Genomic DNA, 24,015 nt, shown 5'->3' with positions numbered 1-24,015 from the left:
CCAGCTCTAGACCTAAGATCCCATGTCCAAAAGAAGATGGTGTGAAGACCAGGCCATACAAAGATCCAAGACCAGAGGTTTGGTCCAGAGAAAAGAGGCCTGAGAAAGGTCAGAAGAGCTCTCTCCTGTGTATCTGAAGGGCTGCCTGGGGGAGAGAGATGCTTGGCTCCAGAGGACAGAATGGGGAGCGACAGGCAAAAATTATACATGGGCAGAATTCATGCCTACATAGGAAAAACTTTCTGGTCATTAGAAGCAACCAAAAATGAACGGTGCACACCTCAGGAGGTCTTGTTCCTATCATCACTGAAGGTCTTCAAGCAGAGACAGATAACCCTTGGGTTTTGTTCAAATATGGTACTTGTTAGACTGGATCATCTGAAATCCCTTCCAACTCTAAGAGTCCTGAGTCAGTTTTTCCTCTCTCTACGAGAAAGATCGGGAGGTCAGCCCCCTTCCTGATGGGGAAGGAGAAAGGACATCCACAGCATCTCATTCTCCCCAGCCCTTTGGGAAATAAATATGGCACAGAAGGAAATGCCAGGGATAAAGAATGTCAGGAGTTCCTCACGGAGCGTCTCACCTAGACTGGCCCTCCCTGCTAATATTCTCAGAAGGATCCCTGAAGGACATACATTATCTGGAGTCGGGTTTCCCAGCTAATCTCCCAGAGCAGATGGAAGTAGTACGCGTTTATTGGAAAAGCAATATGGAGAGCTGACTGAAACATTTCCCCAAGAAACCTGGCACACTCTCATCCCCAAACACTAGTCAAGAGTGGAGGGAGGAGGTCAACCTCTTCTTTGGGTTCTTGACTTTTCCCTTCTCCAAGGCATGCCAGGTGCTGACCTACTCCTGAATCTAGTCTAACCAGAAGCAAAAAACATTCCCCCGTTCTCCCCACCCAGTGATGTTCAGTTGTTAAATGCCCCTACTTTCTCTCCTCCCAGGCCAATGAAGCTGGAGTCACCCTGTGCCCACTAGGAACCTCTGTCTCTAAGGTCTTGGTCTTCTGCCCCTCTGGGAGGATCCCCATTGGAAGTAAGAGGCCAGGAAGAGCTTTCCACCAACCAGAGCCTTCTCTCCACTTCTTTTTGGTTGGCTTATTGAGACTTAGGTTTGTGCCTTTCCAAAGATGCAGCCCCAAGAATTTCAGGGGAGAAGGTTCTGGAGGAGGTTGGCCCCAGCTCCAGAATCAAGACGGTGAGGTGGGAAGGGAGCAGGAACTAGATATGGCTAATTCTTCATAATTCCAGGTATGGTTTCGAAGTAATGAAACCAATCATAGAAAACTGACTCTCTCCTGGACTATGAGGAACTTGGGGGGGGTGGGAAATTGAACGCTTTTCTGAATACCCCCCAACTCTCATTGGATCACAGAATCTCATGATTGAAAAGGGCTTCATCAAGTTGAATTTGTACATATTGGTGCATCATAAGTCATTGGCCTGGGTAACACAGAGAGAAGTTAGGGGACAAAATGCAACTTCTCCCCAGTAGGAGCTGGTTAAAGGATGGTCTCACCTGAACCCACGAGAATGGAAAAAATGAATTTTAGGCCTTTCCCCCTCCCTGTCCTTGAAGTCTGATGTTGCACATTTGAGAATCACAGAATTTCAGAGCCAGAAGTCCAGTTGAGTCAGCTAGCATTGATTAAGCACCTACTACGTGCCAGGCACTGTGCTAAGGGCAGTGATGACTTCCAAAGCCATCTAGTCCAGTCCACAGAATCTACAACATCTCTGACAAATGGTCACCCAGCCTCAGTTTGAAAACCTCCAGGGATGGGGGACCATCACCTTTAGAGGTAATCTCATCTACTTCTGGACGGTCCCAACCCCCACAGTGGATAAGGGTTTACATTGCATTGGTTTGGTCCTAGAAAGATGAATTAAAGAGCATTGCATGGAAATTACAAAGAGGTATGTTCCAACTCAAGGTAAATGAAAATTTCCTGACTCTCCAAGAGTGTGACATCCTGCCTTGGGAGGTAATGAGATCTCACTCAATAGAGGGATCTCAGAGCAAAGGCTGGATCTCTATTTGTCAGGTAAGCTGGAGACGGCTGGTTTCTCCCCCAGTCACTTAGCTTTCCTGTGCCTCAGTTTTCTCATCAGTAAAATGAGGGTTGAGCTAGACAAGTTCTGAGGTTCATTCCAGCTCTAAGCCTAGGAGGCTGTGATTGTGTAATGCAATGGCCTCTGAGAGCCCTAGCCTCCCTGAAATTCTTCAGTTCTGAAATCTGTACTGTAAATCAGAGGCAGCTAGTGGGTGCAGGGGATAGGACACTGGACCTCAAGTCAAGAAGATCCGAGAACTTACTAGTTGTGTGACCCAGGGGGAGTTGTTTGCCTCAGTTTCCTCAATTGTATTATGGGGATGATAATAATAGCACCTACCTTTCAGGGTTGTTGTAAGGATCAAATGAGATAATATTTGTAGAAAACACTTAGCACAGGGCCTGACACATAGTAGGCACTTAATAAATATGTATTCTCTCCCTTCCCTCCCCCAGTAATTCCAGACTCCAGGGATGAAAAAAAAAAACAAACCACACCACTTAGTAAGTAGTTTTTCCACCCAGTTCCACCCTTGTACTCAGGTAAGTTGATTCCTAAGCCAGCTTCCACATGGAAAAAGCGAGCTCATTTTCTGTTTTTTCCCCCATTCTCTTTCTGTTTCATGCATTCCAGCATCCCAAATTTTTCACTATTAGGAAATTTTTTGCTGAACCTAGCCTAACTCCCATATGCTGCTGCTTAAGCCTATGCAGTTACGTTTTTCCTGGCTGTATCTATGTTTAGGTTTGAAAAACCATAAAGAAAAGGGGAAAATGTGACCGCTGGAGGCCTTGAACCTTTGGGTGGGAAGAGACAGACAGACAAACTCCCAGACTCAGTTTCTGCTATCCTCCTGAGGCTGGTAATAGGGCTGGCACCAGCATGAGCTGGACACAGTCATGTTGGCATCTATCATTATTGATGGTGCAGGAGAGCCAAGGGACTGAGTCTGGGGTCAGTGAATGTCATCCAAGGTCACACAATACACAAAGTCAACGGCAGGACTGAGGCTAGTACTCAGGGCTGCTGTCTGCTGGTCCAGGGAATTTTCCAGGATTCTACTACATTAAAAACCCTTGCCCTTGAGGGCCTATCAAGACTAGACATTATAAATTAGATGTCTTTTTTCCCAGGCAATTAGAGTTAATTGACTTGCCCAGGATCACATAGCTAGTAAGTGTCTGAGGCTGGATTTGAATTTAGGTCACCGACTCCAGGGCCAGTGCCTCATTCTAGCTGCCCTATAAATCATATTTCTTTTTTCTTTTTTTTTTTTTGGCTGGGCAATGGGGTTAAGTGACTTGCCCAGGGTCACACAGCTAGTAAGTGTTATGTGTCTGACGCTGGATTTGAACTCAGGTCCTCCCGAATCCAGGACCAGTACCCGATCCACTGTGCTACCTAGCTGCTCTATAAATCATATTCCTATAGCACTTTACGTTTGAAGACAAGGAGCCATAACAGAGAGTTGGCCTGGAAGAACTGGGTTCAGGTCCTCCCTCACTTAATGTCTCAGTTCTCTCATCTGTAAAATGGGGATAATAATAATACATGGAGGGCCTACCTCACAGGGCAGTCAAGAAGCCTGAGTATTTGTAAAGCATTTTATAAACTTTAAATAGCTGTAGAAAAATGCATTATTACTATCTCTTATTATTGTCAACAAAATGCATCCCTCACAGTAACTCTAAGATAAAGTAGGGCTAATAAATATTATTATTCCCATTTTATAGATGAGAAGGTCGAGGCCCAGAGAGGTTCAATGATTTGTCCACTAGCTGCCTCTCTCCATGGAGCCTAAGGGGGTTGAGCCTGTCCTCCATTAAAAAAAAACCCATACTGGGGCAGCTAGGTGGCGCAGCAGATAGAGCTCTGGCCTTAGAGTCAGAAGGACCAGAGTTCAAATCTAGTCTCAGACACATGTTACTTACTAACTGTGTGACCCTGGGCAAGTCACTTAACCCCAATTGTCTCACCAAAAAAAAACAAAAACAAAAACCATACTTTCTTTGAATGACCAGCTATTTAGGCACATCTTTTACTCCATGGTAGGTGCTCAATAATTCAATATTTTACTAAATCAGTATACAATACATAATTGAGATTTTTATATGTAATAAACCATGATTAAGTACAATGAGAAATCTCAAACTCAACACATTCACAACAGAACTCATCGTCTAACCCTCTGACACACACACCATCAACGTGCACACTGGGGTGGTCCGCTACAGTGGGGAATAATCGCTCTTCTCACCTAGGAGTAGGAGACATCCAGCTCTCCGTGGGATTGACTCGCTCACTCCAAGCTGCCCCCACCCTAGGAGTCAGAGATGGACTGTCACCCCATGGTTACTTTCAAAAGGACGCCAGGAGTGACCCCGCAGAAGGGAAACGCACTTCCCCTATGCACCGCTCTAGGTCCTGAGCCCCCATACAGCGGGCTTCCCTTCTACGGTGCCAGTCACCCACAAGGTAACTCTCCCGTACAGATATGCTATTTACACACCTAGTCACTCGAAATCATAACTTTCAAATCTTAAACAGCCATTTCCTTAACAATAAAGCAAAAGAAACAATAATATTATGGATAATAATATATTAAGGCAAACGCATAAGTAGTAAAATGCATCACGATATACGTGTAAACCCAGATCCCACATCGTCCCACCGATGCAGTCATTATCTATGATGAAGAGTAGATGCACGTAGCAGCAAGGAGACACAAGAGGGAGGAAAGTCTGTGTGCTCGGGGCAGCTCACAACTCTGGATTTCAGACTTCAATGGTATTGGTCCATTAAGCAACATCTTCACCGGATAAAACTGTGTCTCTGCTCACTAACTACTGATCCTAATCACTGCAACTGGAAAAACCCTCCTCTCTCCTCTCCCCTCCCCTCTCCTCTCTTCTCCTCCTGATTGTCTCTTCTCTTCTCCTCCCCTCTCCTCTCCTCCTGGACTTCTCCTGTCCTCCCTCCTTCTATCTTCTCCTCCCCTCCCCTCACAAGCTCCTTCAGTTTGCTATTAATGGACTTTTAAACAAAAGCGTTAGCTCTTAATGCGAAGAGCCAGACAACTGCAAGGCTCATCAAACTGGCTACCTGTGGGTGGTCCCACCAGTCACTCGCTCACCCAGGTGCTGGGTTGTCCAATCAGAACAGAGCTCGCAGTAAAGCATCCGAGGCCGCCTGGAGCTCACAGGGCTATCAAAGCAGCTGCAAAGCCCTTTCTGCTTTTCCATTTCACGCCAGAGGTGGCAACAGAGAGTAACAGACCCTTAGGAGAAGCTTTACCTCTTTCCACCTCTAGGTGGCCCTAAAGAGCAACAGAGGTCATAGGAGCTCTTGGCAAATGACATCACTTCTCTCTCCAACCAATCAGGGCCTACTCAGATGATGTCTATCAGCTGATTGCATCTAACTCAATCCCAACTTTTCCCTTCTTTGCCTCAGTTTCCTCTGCCGTCCTCCTCCCCTCAAAAGTTTAATTAAATGAGAGCCTTCTAACTTTCAGCGACTTACCTTTCACTTAAAAAGGCAAAACTGCCCAAAAGACCCCCATCAAATGGACAATCCTTTTAAAATGATAACCATCTCCAAATATTTGTAATTTCTCACATTAGTCATAAAACATGCATATGCAAAGTAGATGAGATGCCCATCATGCTTTGCAGCTCTGACCTCAGCAGAGTCTTCAGTCTTTTTGATGCCTTTGAGACTATGTTTCTCACTCAAATTTCTCTAGTTTTTTAATAAATGAAAGGTCTCTTTCTGCCTCTTTGTAACATTAGATTATTTCCCCACAAGAGACTCATCACTCCACATTGTTGACAGAGATGAGAGCACTCACATCTACACCACAGATCATTCCCCACCTAAAACGTCCAAATTCAGTCTGAAAGCTGTGTTTTTTCATATACATATATCAGCAGCATATATGCAAACAAAGTCATTTTTCTGCTCCTACTAGGCATAAAGATATTCGTATATAACACTGGCCATATTTCATCCCTTGACTATGAATGGAAATCTTCTTTACACAAACACACTTTTTTTCTGCCTTTCTTTTTTTTTTTATCATTAACCACTTCTTAGGAAAATAGCCTTAAAATGAGAGTGTACCTTACACTGCCCAATCCTTCCCTCTTCTGTACTTCCTTATTAGGATGGGGAGCACCACCATCTTCCCTATCATCCAATGACTAGATGTTGCCATTGGCCCTCCAGTGACACCACCCCACACAGGTCATATGTGTCACCTGTCACCCTGGTGCAAGCCTTCATAGCCTCACCCATGGACTACTGCAATAGCCTCATGGCTGGTCTCCTGCCTTGGATTTCTCCCCACTCCAATCTGGCCTCTTCCTCAAATCAAACCGATTTTTCCTAAAGTGCAGCTATGACCACATCAAGCCCCACCTACCCAATACACTCTAATGGCTTCCTCTTACCTCCAGGTTTAAATACAAAATCTCTATAATCCATAACCTGGCTCAGGTTCAGTATTAAATCTCTGACTTTTAAAGCCATCCATAACCTGGCTCTTTCCCACTTTTCTAATCTTTTTCACCATACTCCTTACTATATGCTCTACGATTCAACAACACAAGGCTTTTTACATGACACTCCATTTCCTGACTCCGTGTCTTTGTCCTGGCTGTGCCCCATGCCTGGCAGGCTCTCCCTCCTCATCTCTGCCTCCTGGCTTTCTCCAAGACAGTTCAAATCCTGCCTTCTACAAATGGCTTTTCTTGGGCCCTCCTACTCCTAGCACCTTCCATCTATGATTATCCTCTACTTACACCATAAATATTGTATGATCTTGTATGTGGAATGTAAGTGCCTTGAAGACAGGGGATATGTTTTGGTTTTCTTTGTATCACCAGCACATAGTCCTGTGACTAGCCCATAGTAAGTGCTTAATTAATTATTTTAACTGTTAACTATTGACTTTCCACTATGCGAACAGGGTATTGAAATAAGGAAAAATGAGGAAGGAGAAAGCATTAATTGTGGGGAATCTTGGAAGAAATCATAGAGAAAGCAACATCTGAGTGGCCTTGAAAGAAGAGAATTCTGAGAAAGGCAGTCGGACACTTAAGAATTTCATTTCATTTAGAGACAGCTAGATGGCTGGGCCTGTTCAAATCCAGTTCAGTCACTTATTAGCTGTGTGACCTTGGGCAAGTCATTTAACCTCTGTTTGCCTAGGAAGCAACTAGGTGGTTCAGTGGGTAGAGTGCTGGACCTGGAGTCAGGATGACCTGAGTTCAAATTCGGCCTCAGACACTTATAGTTGTATGACCCTGGGCAAGTCACTTAACCTCTGTTTGCCTTAACTGGAGAAGGAAATGGCAAACCAGTGTCTTTGCCAAGAAAACCCCATGGACAGACAGTACGGGTTACAAAGAGTCACACACGACTGAAGCAAGCTATAGGCTGATTTCTGTCCCAATGCTCCACATCACCTCTCATCTCCACCCTCAGCAGAAGCTGGAGACAGGCCTCCCATGGGGCTCTGGTTCCAATCCGTCTGAGCCACTGTGGTTAGAGAGATGCTCAGTCTGGCACTGGAGACCAAAGCCATAAGAATGTGGAATCTGTCCTACAAATGACTTGCTTCCCCCGGATTCCTGCTCTGGGCACTCAGGAGCCACCCGTGAGCACCAGGCGCTATCCTCTGTGGCCAGCTGAATTAGCTTGGCCCTTGTGGGGAGAGGTAGCTGGAAGGTAGGAGGTTAACACCGGCCACAGGTTCGTTCTGCAGTGGTCCAGGGGAGCCCAGGTGTCTAGGAGTGTGGGAGTGCTCTTTTTAAAATTCTCTTCCAAAGGGGGCTCTGGAAGGCTCATTCTGAATGTTTGCTGAGCTTGGCACTTGGCAGGACTCAGGGAATGCTGACCCTGCCCTTACTGCTCAGGCTCTCAAAAAACTGAATGGCATCTACGTACCAGGGGCTCTCATGTAAGAAAAAAGGCTGTTGGGGTTTGGGGGGTGCTTTATTGTTACTAATTTCACTCAGAGCTTCTCTGGCCAAGGAAACCGGGTTGCCTGGAAAGCAGTCTCTTCCTTTAATCCATACTTCAAACAAGAATCATGTCAACGAAAGCCGCCCTCCTAAGCGTCCCCAGATGAAGTCAGGAAGTTGTGTGATAGAGGGGAAAGGACTGACTCTGAGCTGAGAGGACCTGGGTTTCAATCTTGCCTCTGATCTTCCTACCTTCCCTCCTTGGGTCTCGGTTTCCTCGTCTCTAAGATGGCCTCTGAGGGCTCTCCTAGCTCTTAGATCTATGCTTACACACTTCTTTCCTTTCCTACTCTCCAGATCCAGTATCCCAGCAGCTCTGCCCACCAGAGGGAGGTTACCAGCTACCCCTGCATTAGCAATGCCCCTCTCTGGAGCCATTAACAGTCCAAGAGGCATACTAAGAGCCTGTCCATTCCATGTGTCATCTCCACATTCCTGGGGGCTCTGTTTATTTGTGTTAACAACACTAAGCGCATTCCAGCTCAGAACACATAATAGGAACCAGAAGCTCCTTTCTGGCAGGGGCTGGTGGGCATGGGGAAAAAGTAGGGGGAGGGGGCAACCCAGAGGCCCAGCACGAGACCACTGGGCTGCGTTGGCACTGGCCGCCATGGAGGACAAAGGAATGGAGGCTGGACAGGAAGGAGGGTTTCCTCATCAGGGTTGGAATCAGTTGGCTGGCTGGGCTGGGGATGGGCTCCTGAGTGTAGATGGGCTACCACACCTTCAAAGAGTGGTTCTTGGAGGCTACCTTATGGAGCCCAGGGCAGGGAGCTCACCAGTGCTCCTGCTTTCATTATTACCCTGGGGGACTTTTTTCTTCTTTAAACTCCTCAACAATGAGGCCTCATCCCGCTTCCAGATGCTCCAAAGCTCAGTGCGCACACAGGCTGCCAAGCCCATTGTCAGCTGGTGCATCCCTGTGATGTGGATTCCCAGAAAGCCAAGCAAGGCAGATTTTTTCCCCGGCACTGGGTTTTTGTGGGCTTGGTGAAGAGGCCAATCCTTCCATGTGACCTTTTAGCTAGGGACAGTAACTAAAACTCCAGCTGTGGACCCCGAGTCTTCAGATTGTTTGGCCAGTATAATAAAGATCTCCTGTTTTTAAAGATGGAGGACCTAGGTTCAAATCCTGCTTCTGGCACCTACTACCCATGTGATTTTGGATCAGTTAATTCATTTTACTGGAACTCAGTTTATAAGATGAGGGGATTGGACTAGAGGGTTTCTAAGCTCTAGGTCTTTGATTTGATAACCTCTCTGGAGACCATTTTCCTTTTTAGAAGATGATCCAATGCTCTCTCTGGGCCTCAGTTTCCTCACCTGTAAAATGAAGGGTTTGGATTCAAAGGCTTCTAAGGTCCTTTCCATCCCCAAATCTATGACTCTGTGATTCTGTGTCTAACCACAACAAAGTATTTCCTTCCCAATCTCCATCCATGGCCAACATGTTCGTGCAGCCTAGCCAAAGCAAGGCATTAGGCCAACCCTTAGCCAAAAAGAAACTGGATAGGGTCCAGAAGAAAACAAGGGCTTAAAGAAATTAAAGAATTTTCCACCCAAATAGAAATTACATCCCAAAACTACACTGTGAATGTATAAGTATTTCACGACTTTATGCAGTATACAGATTCTAACCAAGTTGGCCATAAAACAAGTCCTATTTTTCCCAGTTATTCCCACCATAAAACTGGAGCTGTGTTCCCACAGAAAGAAAAATCCCCTTGAATCTCATGAGTTAAATTTAGATAAAGAATAATATAATATGGTAGCCAGACCAATGGGTCTTCTAGACATCAAAAGTTCCAGGGGAGCTTCTGCTAAATTTTCCTAATTCTAGAATCACCTTTTTGCCATTGACTCCCTCCCTCTTCATTCTCTGCCCTTCTCTGGACAAAAGGAATGGCTCTCTGTTAGGAGACCCCTCAACTCCCTACACCTGCTGTTTAAGGAGGTAGCTCCCTGTCCTCTTTCTTCCTGCCCAAGATCTATTAGAACACGGATGTAACTCAATCCTTCGCCGATAGGTGCCGCCAGCTGTGACCTGTGGGACAGCACCCTGATTTCCACTTAACTGTTTGCCTCAGTTCCCTCATCTGTAAAATGAGCTGAAAAAGAAAATGGCAAACCATGCTTGGATCTTTGCCAAGAAAACCCCAAATGGGATCACGGAGAGTCAGACATGATGAAATGAGTGAACAACAAAATCCCAAGCCTGCAAAACAGAGATTAAAACAAATATTCTCACTCCCTTCTTCAAAAGTTACAGTGAAGAAAACACTTTGTAAATTGTAAAGTGCTAAAGAAATGTGATTTAGGATCATAGAAGGTCAGAGATGGAAGGGAGAGAGGGAACAAGCATTTATTAAGCACCTACTGTGTGCCCATGCACAGTGCTAAGGTGCTTAACAAATTATCTTGTGAGATAGGTGCTGTTATGATCTCCATCTTACAGTTGAGGAAACTGAGGCAGACAGCAGGTAAGTGTCATACTCAACTAGTAAGTGTCTGACAGATGATTTGAACTCAGGTCTTCCAAATCCAGTGCTCACCTAGCTTGCCTCGGGAGCTAAAAGGTTACCTTGACCAACCTGTACCTGGTTTAGGTCCCTGTTCTATAACTACCCGGTCATCATCTAACTACCATTTAAATACCTTTAGTGACAGGGAGCTCCCTTTCCTTGTCCCTAATTCTGCCCTCCTAGGGTTATAAGGTCACAGACCTAGAAGGAACCCCAGAGGTTCATCTAGTCCAGCCCTGGGGCTAGGTGATTTGCCCAAGGCTACATAGCTAGTAAGCTTTTAACCCAGGTCTGGTGACTACAGAGCCAATACTCCTTTCCATGCAGTCATGTCTGACTCGTTGTGACCCCATGGATCTCTGTCCTTGGGGTCTTCTTGGCAAAGATACTGGGCTGGTTTGCCATTTTCTTCTCCAGGGGCTCGCTCAAGGTCACCCTGTTAGGAAGTTTCTGAGGCTGACTTTGAACTCAGGTCTTCCTGACTCCAAGCCCAGTGCTCCGTGTACTATGGCACCACCTAGCTGCATCAGAGTATCAGTCTAACACTACTTCCATATGAAAGAACCTAAGACCACCATCATCTCCATCCATCATCACTGAGCCTTCTGTCTTGAGATTAAACAACTCTCCTTCCTTCTCCTGAGCCTCCCTGTGGTTCCCCTGAGCTCAGGTCTACATTTCCCACCACATAGAGCATGTTTTCTGATCCTCACTCTCAACCAAGAGCTGAAGCCTTCCTATGCTCCAAGTCAGCATAAAGTTGACACCTAGTGTTGCCTTCTGGACAATGTGGGAGTTGACATAAACACCCTTCTTCCATGCCCTTTAGATCTGATGAAAGAGCTGCTAATGGACCATTATTTTCATTATTACCTCATGCATAATCCGTTCTCATTTAAGAAGGGTTTTTTTACCTTAAGACTGAACTTGGGTTTTTTAAAAATATATTTTGGCAATTATTGCAATAGAATTGATTTTCTTTGTTATCCTATGTATTTTATGTTATGCATTCAAAACATTACTCTAAGAAAAGTTCTATGACACACAAAAAAGTTAAGAACCTCTGATCTGGCAGATTCCTTAAATTGGAGTTTTCAGAACCTTAAAAATGAGTTGATGCTCTTGGCCTGTGAAAAAGAAATGAAAAAAATCCACCTTATTTGATGTTTTACAGACGTGGAGGACTGTGGGTGAGAAATACTGCATATACTGCCAAAAGGAGTTGGTGGGTTGGTCACATTCCTAATTTGCTTTTCTTTTTCTTCTTTTTTTAAACTCTTTGTTACAAGGGATGGCTCACAGTGTAGCCTCCGAGGGAAAGATATATTCAGAAAGCGGATGATACAAAAACAAAAGTTATCTCAATAAAAGGTTTTTTAATGAATTAGTGTCCTGGCTTATCAGAAAGCTGGAAATTCTATAAAACATGTTTACTGAAATTTGAGGAGCAGCAACACCCTGAGTACCTGCCGCTAATTGATTTTAGATTCACGAGTAGCAAAAACTGGGATTTCTATTGCATTCAGGATAGGGCAGGGGGAAAAGCACAGGATTTGAAGTCTGTGGGTCTGGGTTCAAATCTCAGCTTTGCTGCTGGCTTCCTCTATGACCTTGAGCAAGTGACTTAACTTCTCTGAATCCCAGTTCTTTCATCTGTAAAACAGTGAGGTGGGACTGAGTGAGCTCTAAGCTCCCTATTGGCTCTAATCCTATTATACAATATTATATTGTATTATTATAATATATTGTAATAATTATACAATGATATTTGTATCATTGTATTATACAATGATATTTGTATCATTGTATTATACAATGATATTATCATACTATTATGTATTGTTATTATTATCGTACGATGCTATACTTATTTGAGAGTCGTAAAGTGTTTTACATTTTCTCATTGAAACCTTATGAATAACCCAGGTATTACAGATATTATTACTCCCATTTAACAGATGAGAAGACTGAGTCTCAGAAAGATGAAGTGCCCATTTTCTACGGGAAGGCTTTCCCAGTTCCCTCTCCCCCCTACCAACTGCTAATGCTTTTTCCTTTATCTGATCTGTGTGTATCTTGTAAGTACATGGTCAGTCAATAAACATTTCTTAAGCACCTACTATGTGCCAGGCACTATGCTAAGCACTAGAGATACAAAGAACAGCAAATGGCAGTCATCTAGTTATTTATCTGTTGTCTCTGCCATTAGATTGCGAGCTCCTTGAAGGCAGCTCTATTTTTGCCTTCTTTTGTATCCCTGGCTCTTAGCGCTTAGTAAGTACTTAATAAATGCTTGTTGATGGCTTGTGACTTACCCAAGGTCACACAGCTAACCAGCAGCATTAGATGCAGGTCATTTAGTCTCTAAGGCTAGGACTCTATCCACTATACCTCATCACCTTGGTAAGGCAGAGATATCAAACACAGGGCCAACAACACTCCCAGGGGCTGCTGTACCAGATTAAAATGTAATTGCGAAGTATTTAAGAAAATAATTAAAAGTACAATAGAACATAGATAATGTCAATATCAGGCAGCAAGGTGGTACAGTGGATAGAGAGCCAGGCCTAGAATCGGGAGGACCTGAGTTCAAATCCAGCCTTCCTAGCTGAGTGACCCTGGGCAAGTTACTTCACCTTGTTTGCCTCAGTTTCCTCCTCTGTAAAATGAGTTGGAGAAGGAAATGGCAAACCACTCCAGTATCTCTGCCGGGAAAACCCCAAAAGGGGTCACCGAAAGTTGGACATGAGTGAAAAATGATTGAATAATAATGTTAAAATGTGGTTTTCTAAGTCAATATGTGGCTTACCAGATAGTGGTTCCGACTTTTTTTTGAGTTTGACACCATCAGCCTAAGACGACCTTGGGGAAATGTTTCTAGGCTCCTCAGAGGCCATTTCTGGGTAATGGCTATGGCTTAGGGTTGGATCCAGGCCTGAAGCCAAGGCCTTTGGTGACCAAGTATCCCCTTGTGCCAAGAAGTGAACCTCGGCCCTCTGGGTGAGAACTAACCCTGGTGTCTGGTGACTGGAATGCCCCAGGAGCTGTAGGGAGGTCACCACCCTGGCTGGGGGGAGAGAAGCCAAGACCACCAGCTCTTTCCCCTCAGATCTCGAACCCCCCACCCAGACTACTAGAGTTAGTTTTAGGTGGGAGTTGGGTTTCCAGTTAGCTTAATGACGTTTTGAAGCTGCTTTCTTGGATAACTTGGCTTTCCATTTCTCACTGGACTCAAACCATCTGAGAGGCAGTGTCATACATTGGAGAGGGTGTTAGGAAGAGCTGGGTTTAAGTCTTACGCAAGCTCTCCAAGTCACTTCACCTGTTTGCCTCAGTTTCCTCATCTGTAAAATGAGGGGGTTGTACCACATGGCCTCTGAGCTTCAAGCTTTAGATCTGTGACTCTCCTTGAGCCTCTGTTTCCTTATCCGCAAAATGGGGATAATAATAATTATAGCAGCAACCTCACACGACTGTTTCAAGGTTCAAATGAGATAAAAGATATAAGGTGTTTTACAAAGATTAAAGTGCTATCTGGTTACAATTTATTATCATTAAGTTGGCATCTGCCAGCTATCCCGAGAGAAATCTCCAGGTCATTTAGTCACCAAGGCCAGTACTCTATCCACTATACCTCATCAGCTTGGTGCATATCAATATGATAATCAATCAATCAACAATTTTTTTTGTTTTGTTTTGCAAGTGACTTTCCCAGGGGTTAAGTGACTTTCCCAGGGTCACACAGCTAGCAAGTATCAAGTATGTGAGGCCAGATTTGAATTCAGGTCCTCCTCACTCCAGGGCCAGCACTCTATGCACTGTGTCACCTAGCTGCCCCTCAGAATCAGGATTGTAACCCAGATCCCGGGAATGCAAATTCCTTGCTCCTTCCTTAGCCAGTCCAGATCAACCCCTGCCTACACACGAATGAAGGTGACCAGGTATCTTCCCTCCTCTCCCACCCAGAGAAGGCTCACAGGATCATTGATATTAAGCTGGGAGGGACCCTCCCATTTTACAGATGAGGAAACTGAGGCCCAGAAAAGAGAAATGGCTTACTTAAGATCATAGGGGTAAAAAGTGGCAGATTTAGGATTCAAATTTAGGCTGACTCCAAATCCAAGCTGCAAGTAGGTTTAGACCAAAGGAAGGGCTCTCCACCCATGAATATCAGTGGAACATAAGCTCCAGAAGAACAGGGACTTGCTTCACTCTTGTCTTTGTATCCACCACTGGTCCATATCAGGTACTTCAGAGTTTCTTGGCTAAATGAATGAAGTTTAAGAGGGGGACTCTAGAATCACCTACCCTAAGGGTTTGCATTCTATCCTCCATGCCATGTGCCACCCCGTGCGCCACCCTCATGCTTCCAAATTGGTGAACCCTTTGACCCTGGAGGGTCCCCGCTAGCTTCCAGGGCTCTGTGACTTGTGATTCACATACAAAGGAGAAAACAATACACAGTCCTGAAGATTCAGCTGTCTTTGGGCAGAGGGTCGGGTAGAACTGGCACCGGGCCACGTTAACCACAAGGCTGAGACAGGGGATGGATGTGGCCAGGGCACGATCAGCCGTCCCTCTTGCCTTGGCTCTCACTAGTGTGACGCACTGGCTGGGATGCCTCCCTGATCAGGCCCCCACCACAAGCCGGGTAAAGCAGTGGTCCAACTGTAAGCCGTTTCAGAGTTGGTTTTTTTGTTTGTCTGTTTTTGTTTTGTTTGTTTTGGTTGTTTTGGTTGTTTTTTTTTTCCACAGAGAACCAAAACTGTGGATTTTGAAACAATTCACTTTATAGCAAAGAGTCTCTTGAGCTCTCCAAAATATTTTCGTGGCATTGGCTCTCCACATTTGTGTGTTACCAAGAGGCTTTTTAGTCAATACTGCTGCACTGCTCGGTGGCTATTCAGGCTCTGGGGCCACTAAAGGAAGCCTGGGCTCCAGGGGGGTCAAACAGACACCTCCCTAACATGTCAGCTCAGAGGGAAGACCTCACCAAGCAGGAGAGAAGGAAAAAAGAGTTTGCTGCGTGGAGAAGGACACATCTGGATCCCAGGAGGCAGCAGGATGATATTATGGTATGTGCCCTGACAAGTGAATCCAGCCCAGGCAATACTGGTCCAAAAAGGAAAATGAAAAGAATGGAGGAAAAAGGAGAAAAACCAATCCAGCTCTCTCTCCTCTAGGCTTCACTGACCCAGTCTCATCCAAAAGCCAGGGCTGAGACTCCTCCAAGGGAATGTTGAGCATGAACTCCTTCAGTCTTGAGGTCCAGACCTGAAGTCCATACAAAGCTCCACAGGGAGGGGCTCAAAGGACTCCTTTGTTGAGAAGGCCCTTTTCACCATGCACTCATGCACTCATCACTTTGTCTAGATCTACTTTACCAGGCTCTTTCCTGAGAATCAAGAAGCCAGGAGCCTGGGGCATAAATGAGGAGTAGAAATCAAAGGGAAAAATTGATGGCTATTTGGCAAATACAAGGTTTAGACTAACCTTCTGTAGCACATACCATGACAAACTCAAAATGGATGGGGGACTAGAATGTTAAAGGTCATACCATGAAACAACTAGTAGAGGAAAAAGGTCAGGTCCTCTCACTGTTATAGATAGGGGGAAGTGTGCTTAACTGGATCAAGTACAGAGACTTCCACAAAAGGACAAACTCATTTTGATCATATGCAAATGAAAAGCATTTCACACTAACCAAAGTAATAGGATAAGAGAAGGGAAAATGTTCTTAGAATCAAATAATAAGTATCTGATAGCCAAATATAAAGAGAGAATTAATACAATTGTATCAGACCATATCCATTCTCCAACTGATAAGCATAGGAACAATCATTTCTCAAAAGAATTGCAACCTGCTGACATCCGTATGAAAGATTGCTCCAAATCACTCATTTCTCATGAGAGAAACAGAAAACAAAACAACTCTGAGGTTTCACCTCACACCTAGGGGACTGACAAAAATGACAAAAGATGGTAATAATCAGTGTTGGAGGGGTTGTGGAAAGACAGGCACATTAATACAGAGTTGGTAGAACTGGGAATAGGTCCAGCCATTCTGGAAAGCAATTTGGGAATTATGCTAAGAAAGCAACTAAACGCCCATATCCTTTGACACAGGGATACCGCTACTAGGCATATACTTCGCGGAGGTCAAAGATAGAAAGAAAGCTCCCGTATATGCCAAAATGTCTATAGTAACACTTTTTGAAGTAGCAAAGAACTAGAAATGAAGTAGATGTCCAGGGACTAGGGAATGGCTAAGCAAGTCTATGAATACAATGAAATGTTACAGAACACTAAGAAATAATGAATATGAAAAATATAGAGAGAAGCAAGAAAAAACATATATGAACTCATGGCAAGGGAAGTAAGCAGAACTAGGAAATTAATATACATAATTCCCAGTGAATTTTTTTTAAAATAAAACTGAATGCTGTGTTACTATAATGACCAACTGTGTACTCAAAGAAGAGATGAGAAAATGAGCCTTCATCCCTTCTTTGCAGAAGTGAGTGACTCTTACTATGGAATGTTGTACATATTGTCAAATTTAGGGATAGGTTGACTACTTTTGCTGAACACTCTCTTTCCTCTTTCTTTTATATTCTTTGTTACAAGGTATACTCTCTGGGTAGGGTATGGCTATGCTTGGAAATGGAAGAAATGTAAATACAAAAGATAGAAATAAACACTTTTCTAAATAGGTGATGGTCGGTCCCTCAAAGTTCATTTTCCTTTCTCCTCCCTCACCCCTGACCAATCTGGGACATCCAGTAATGTCAAAGAGGAAAGCACTGTATTGCCCAGACCTCCACAAAGAGCCAGGCTCTGCCATTGCCAAAGGGCAGATTTCACCACTAAGAAAAAGCAGAAAGTACGCCTTGGTTGGGTTAAGAGTTATGGAGCCAAGAATGACTAAGCTCATTACCTTTCTCAGCAGGGCAATTTGACTAGAGGCAACTGGCATAGTGGTCAGCAAACTGACCTTGGAATGAGGACAACCTAGATTCAAGGTCTATGCTTTACACCTCCTGTCATATATGGCTATATGGTGGATAAGTTATTTAACCTCTAAGTGCCCCAGATAATAATAACAATAACTATCATAACAATTAGCATTTCTATAATGCTTTTAGGCTTAAAAAGTGTTTCACATAAGTTAACTCATTCAACTACTAATAAAAGAAAATATTACTAGAGATCAAGAGAATGGTATAAAGCTAGATGTCAGCAAAACATAAAGAAAAATCTTACCATTTATTCTTGTGGGCAAGATGGATAGATCTTGATTAATAAGCATTTATTAAAGACCAACTATGTGCCAGGCACATAAGTGCTGCTGTAGTCTAGATATCAGTAAGCTCCATGGGATTAGAATTAGTTGAATGATTAGATCCAAAGAGGAATCACTGATGGTCCAAGGTAAGCTTGAAGACAGATGTCCGGTAGAATGTCCCAGGGATCTGTCCTTGGTCCTATGCTGTTCAATGTCTCTCTCAGTGACTTGGATAAAGACATTATTAGGATAACCTGTCAAGTCTGCCAAAGACATGATCTTGGGAGGGTTAATTTACATTTTGGGTGGCAGAGGCAAGACCTTAAGAGATATGAATGGCTAGAATGATGGGCCAAATCCAATGAGGCAAAACTTAATTAGGATAAATGTAAAGTTCTATATTTGGATTAAAAAAATCAATTTCACAAATATGGGATGGGGAGGCATATCTAGACAGCAGGCCTTGTGAAAATTTATCTGGAGGGGGACTGTTTACTAAACCACAGGCTCATGATAAAAAGCTAATATTATCCTGCCCTGCATTAGAGAGGGAAAGAACGAGGGACATAAGAGTCTCACTGCACTTTTATCTTGGTCAGAACATATATCTGGAATATTCTGCCTCTTTCTGGCTCCCACATTTTAGGAAGGATGATGATAAACTGAAGCATGGCCAAAGAAAGACAACCAAGAGGGTGAGGAAACCAGAGCCTGGGGAAAAGATTTAAGGGGTGATAGTCCCATGAAGGGCAGCTAGGTGGCACAGTAGATAGAGCACCTATCAGGCTTGGAGTGAGGATGACCTGAGTTCAAATCCAGCCTCAGATACTTACTACCTATGTGACTCTGGGCAAGTCACTTAACCCTGTCTGCCTGTTTCTTCATCTGTGAAATGAGCTAGAGAAGGAAATGACAAATCACTCCAGTACCTTTGCCAAGAAAACCCCAAATGGGGTCACAAAGAGTCAGACATAATTGAAATTACTGAACAAGTCCAATGAAGAGCCTGCCATAGGGAAAGAGGATTTTCTTGGTCCCAGAGAGCAGAGCTAGGATGAATGAGTAGACGGTACAGAGTGGCCGGTAGAAAGAAAAGCTTCTTAATAATTAGAGTGGCCCACAATTGGCTGCTTCAGGAGACAATGGGCATCTCCATCACTAAAGACCTTCAAACAGAGGGTGGATGAACACTTCTCAGCAATATGATGGAGGGGATTCTTGGTCTGAGGCTGTCCTTTCAGCTTTGAGATTCTATTCTTCCATCTGGGGTGAAGAGTAGGATGGATGCCATAGGAGAAGGACTCTGAGGAGACAGCCCATGAAGGTTCCGCAGCATCCTACAGAAGTTCCCGAGTCAGGTACACAAAGTGACGGAAAAGATGGGACCAGAAAGTTGAGTTTTGTTTGGGAGTAAATCTTTGGAGGAAACCCCGAGCACTCACACATCTTGGGTCCCCACAGGGCTTATCTTTCAGGAAGGAGCTGTGTCAATTCTAGACCAAATCTTCCAGGAAGATCCCAGGACTGTCCCCATACCTGCTGGGTCCTTCTATACTTAAATGTTTAACAGCATGAAGCTGGGCTTTGGTGTTCTTTATGAAGTGTTCCTTGCCTACGTCTGTCACATTGAGCCACTCCAACTTAGAGAGAGATTCCTCCAGGAGCCCGGGCCGCGTCTCCCCCATTGAACTGAGGTCTCCATTCAGTTTAATAAGGATGTGTAAAGCATTATGCTAAACACTGGGATTTTTTTTAAAGCCGGACCTGTGCTCTGATCCTTGTAGAGAGGAAAGTCCCTTAACCAATGTTCATCCATCAATGGATCAAGGTGTTACGAAATTTATAGTCTTAGAACACACATGTATGTATGTACGTGTGTTTTGGACACCTCTGACTATCTGGTAAAGCCTATGGGCCCTTTCTCTGAATAATGATTTTAAATATATAACACAGAGTACATAGGATTATAAGAAAAAGCAATTATATTGAAATATAGTTATCAAAAAGAATTTTTTCAAGTTCATGGTGGCTTAAGAACCTACCTGTCTTAGGGAGTCTTCTGGGGCCATTGAGCTATTAAGTAACTTGCCCAGGGTCACATTCTCAGTATGGTGAGAGTTATAACTTGAACCAAGATCTTCCTGGTTTTGAGGCTAAATCTCCCTCCACCATACTAGGCTGTCTCTCCTTCCATAATACAAGGCACTGATAGTACACACAAAAAGGAAACAATCTTTTTTTTATATGAAAAAGAGCTTCTTGCATCAGACTAGGAATTCTATCAGGGCAAGAGACATGTCTCCTCCCCATCCCCCTCCACAGAACCACCCTCCCCATCCAACTGGGAGCTCCAGCACCCATGACTTTGACTGCTGAAATTAGAGACACAGAAGCCGAGTTCTAATCCTGGCTGTGACACTTCCTATCTGTGTGACCTTGGGTGAGTCACTTGCTGGGTCTCAGTTACCTCACCTGTAAAATGAGGGGATTGGGCTACATGACCTCTTAGGTCCCTTCTGGCTAGTTATCTGTGAGCCAATGATGGGAACTATCTTGCTTTCTTTTTTTGTATCTTTCTGGAGCTGCTGGTTCACGACGCTGGGCACACTGGGATAGTTCGATATATGGCATCGACCAACATAACTACTCCACAGTCACCACTTTGGTAGCTTGCTGGGGTTGTTCCATCCAGCTGCAACCCAGATGTTCTTCCAAAGCTTTGTCTTGGGCCATTAAGCTCCCCGCTGGAGGCAGAGGACACCTGCAGCCCTTAGCACCCAGCAGAAAGCCTGCCAAAGTGAGGAGCCAAAGGGCAAGGGAAACGTCCGAAGGGCTTGCAGGAGGCACTGATGATTTCCCTCCTCCCCTGACCCTCACATGTCTCTGAGACTGCTGGGGACGCACACTCTTCCTGGCACATCTCCCCTACATTCCTGAGAGCTCACTACATTTCCCTCCACAGCGGGAACCCCCCGCAAGGCTCTCCAGGATGGCTCAGATCCAGATGAGGCCGGGCTAATCCCCACACAGCCTGGGGTGACAGGCAGTGAGTGGTGCCAAGGAGGTGAACAAGCATCTCTGCATATCTCCCGGACCTTCATCACCACCCCTCTTCAGAGCCAGACTAGATTAGAAGTCACATAGATCTAACAATAACTAAAAAGATTCAAGGTTCAATCTGAAATCAGGGTGTGTAAATGGTCTAGAGAAACGTCTTTCCATAGTGCCAAGCAACCTTCTTAATCTCTAGTGTCTCCACACCCACCAACAACAGCCACTGACTCCAATACTTTCCTTTTCCTCCCTGGCTCCTTGACATCTCCTTAGCTGACCTCCTCAACAGCAAATTCAAGGCAATTCTTGTTAAGAGTGGACTTTGGGCAGGGACCAGCTGAGCCTTGGAATGATGCATGCTCCCTGGTCACACCTCACATGCCACCTTCCAACACCTGCTCTGGGATCAGGTGAGTCTTCTGTGAGTGAGGAAGTGGTATAATATAGGAAAGAAATCACAGATGACAAGCAAACCTTGGAAGCCTAAACCTGACTCTGGGATGTCATCTCTCTCCTCGGGAAACACACCAAGATCCTGGCTTGGTGACCATAGAGCTGAGTCGATGCTGGGGGCAGACACAGAAGCCGAGGCACTGGTCCATTTCTGGGGCCAGTGGCAAAGACCATCCAGGAGTCTGGGGATTTCTGGGTGTCAGTTTTACAAACCCTGGGTCCTCCTACTGCTTGGACATGGGTGGCCCTTCCCTAGTTGGGTGTGATTTCTATGGGTTTCTAAGAACCAAGGGTGGGTCTCCTTGGGGAGAAGGGGTTTACTAGCTAAAAGGATGGCTACCCTGGAATTAATTATCCAGGAATACACTGAGCATTGGTTGAATTAACAAGACGCACTTTCTAGCTCACGAGTTTTTTGTAGGTGCCCGGGCTTAAGGTAGAGCAGGTAGCAGGTAAATCTACTCCACTGGTAGATCCCGGGAGATCCAAGATGATCCCAGTAAGGAAGGATCCAAGGAGAAGACATCTCTCAACCATTGCTTTCTCAGCCTCTTGGCAAAGGCCTGGAACCATATGCAAGTAAGAGTATCTCCAGAATTCCACAGAATGAATCAGGGGGATTAAGGGGACTTACCATGGCTGGGTGGGGGTGTGGAGACAAAACAGCTGAGCCAGAAATGCCAGAGGCTGCCATGCTGAGTCCCAAGTACGTCAATCCAGAATCACAGAATTTTTTAACAGCTGGAATGGACTTCAGCTGCTGATGAGAATTCGAGCCTTAGAGTTCACAGGGCTCTCAGAGGTTGCCTTGCCCAAGGTTGAACGGGTGGTGTTCAAAGGTGTCAAAAGTTGAATCTAGGCTCTCTGACCCTACACCATACTGTCTCCTACTGATTATTGATTGATTGATCTGGTCCAACCGAAACCTGAAATAAGGGGCTCCCCTCTACAACCTACCTGAAAAGTAGCCCTCTGACTTTTACTCGAGGACCTCCAATAAGGAAGAACCCACCACCTCCTGAGGGAGTCCCATCGCCCCCTTCCAAAGGTGGCCCCTCCCAGTCCCCATACTGCTAGTGCCTTGTATTTATACATGTTGTCTTCCCACTCCCCATTAGAATGTGGGCTCCTTGAAGGCAGGGACTGTATTTTCATCTTTCTTTGTTTTTGTTGTTCATTCATTTTCAGTCATGTCTGACTTTTCTTGCCCCCTTTTGGGGTTTTCTTAGTAAAGATACTGGAGTAGTTTGCCATTTCCTTCTCTAGTTTACAGATGAAGAAACTGAGGCAAACAGGGTGAAGTGACTTGCCCAGGGTCACACAGCCGGTAAGTTCCCGAGGCTGCATTTGAACTCAGGAAGATGAGTCTGGTGCTCTATCACCGAGCTGCCCTAAACAAAATACAGATAGGATAAATTGGAGGTGATCTCAGAAGAAAGGCACTAAGATTAAGAAGGGATGGGAAAGGTTTCTTGCAGAATGTGGGACTTTAGCTGACCCTTGAAGGAAGCCAGGGAAGCCAGGAGGCAGAGATGAGGAGAGGGGGACTTCAGGCATGGACACAGTCAGTGAAAATGCCCAGAGCTGGGAAATGTCAACATCCTTCTTGAACTGGGACATGAAGTACCCAAAGCAATCTTCCACATGCAGATTGACCAAAGCAGGAAGAAAAATGTCTTCATGCACAGCATGCCAAGTGAGAATCTGGATAAAGGGCTCATGGGTCTGCATGGTAGCTGCTTTCTCCCTATCCGAGGTGGGTAGAGACTGTAAAATCTAAAATGATCCTCAGAGCTATGGGAAATTGGGCTCCACTGGTAAGTAATGAGCAACAGAAGAAGAATCCTTCCCACTACACTCCCAACCGGTAATCACCCACCCTCTGCTTGCATCTCCTACTCACCTTAACTGCTCAAAATCCTCACTTCCTTCAAGACATTCAAGCTCAAGCACCACCTTCTAGACTTGAGGTTCTTAACCTGGGGTCCACAGATGCCCAAGGATCGATTTGGGGAAGGGGGCATCTGTGAGATTGGAAGAGGGAACAGTGACATCACGTTCCCAGTATCATTGGTTTCCTTAGCATTTTGTGCATTTAAAAACATGATTTTGAGAAAGGGCAGATGGGTTTCACCAGATTACTCAATGGGACCATGCTAAGAAGCCCTGCTCTAGATAAAGACTTTTCTGATCCCCCCAGCTGCTAGTGTACTCTCCCTAAAGGCCTAGTGCTTATTCTGTGTGTGTGTGTGTGTGTGTGTGGATACACATGTATTATTCCCTCCCCTCTCCATAGTATGCAAATTCTATAAGAATAGGCATAGTTTCTTCATCTTTGTATCATTGGCACCGGCCTGGCAGCACATAGTAGGTACTTAATAAAGACTTGTAATTGATTGATTATGTCAGGGTATCGTAGATTTAGTTCTGGAAGAAATCCCAGACGTCCTTTCCTCAGAGAGAATCCAATTCCCTCATTTTACAGACAGGGAAACCGAGGCCCAAAAAAGTAAAGTGGCAAGGTCAGAAAGAGCCCAATGGGCAGAGTTTGGCTTTGACCCCCAGAATTCTACCCTACCCCGCTTCTACGTAATTTCTCATCCTAGTACCATAAT

General features: G+C 44.8%; 1 protein-coding gene across 4 annotated transcripts in view; it reads right to left on the bottom strand.

The window, feature by feature from the left end:
• The window catches only part of LOC114029550 (multiple epidermal growth factor-like domains protein 6), a 381,178-nt gene that overhangs the window by 64,667 nt on the left and 292,496 nt on the right, over window positions 1-24,015 (bottom strand). The gene's annotated exons all lie outside the window — the stretch shown is intronic.

Source organism: Vombatus ursinus, unplaced genomic scaffold, assembly GCF_900497805.2.
Source record: "Vombatus ursinus unplaced genomic scaffold, bare-nosed wombat genome assembly UNPS02014932.1, whole genome shotgun sequence".
NCBI lineage: Eukaryota > Metazoa > Chordata > Mammalia > Diprotodontia > Vombatidae > Vombatus > Vombatus ursinus.
The sequence above is the reverse complement of the archived record's forward strand: the minus strand, read 5'-3'. Positions and strand labels throughout refer to the sequence as shown.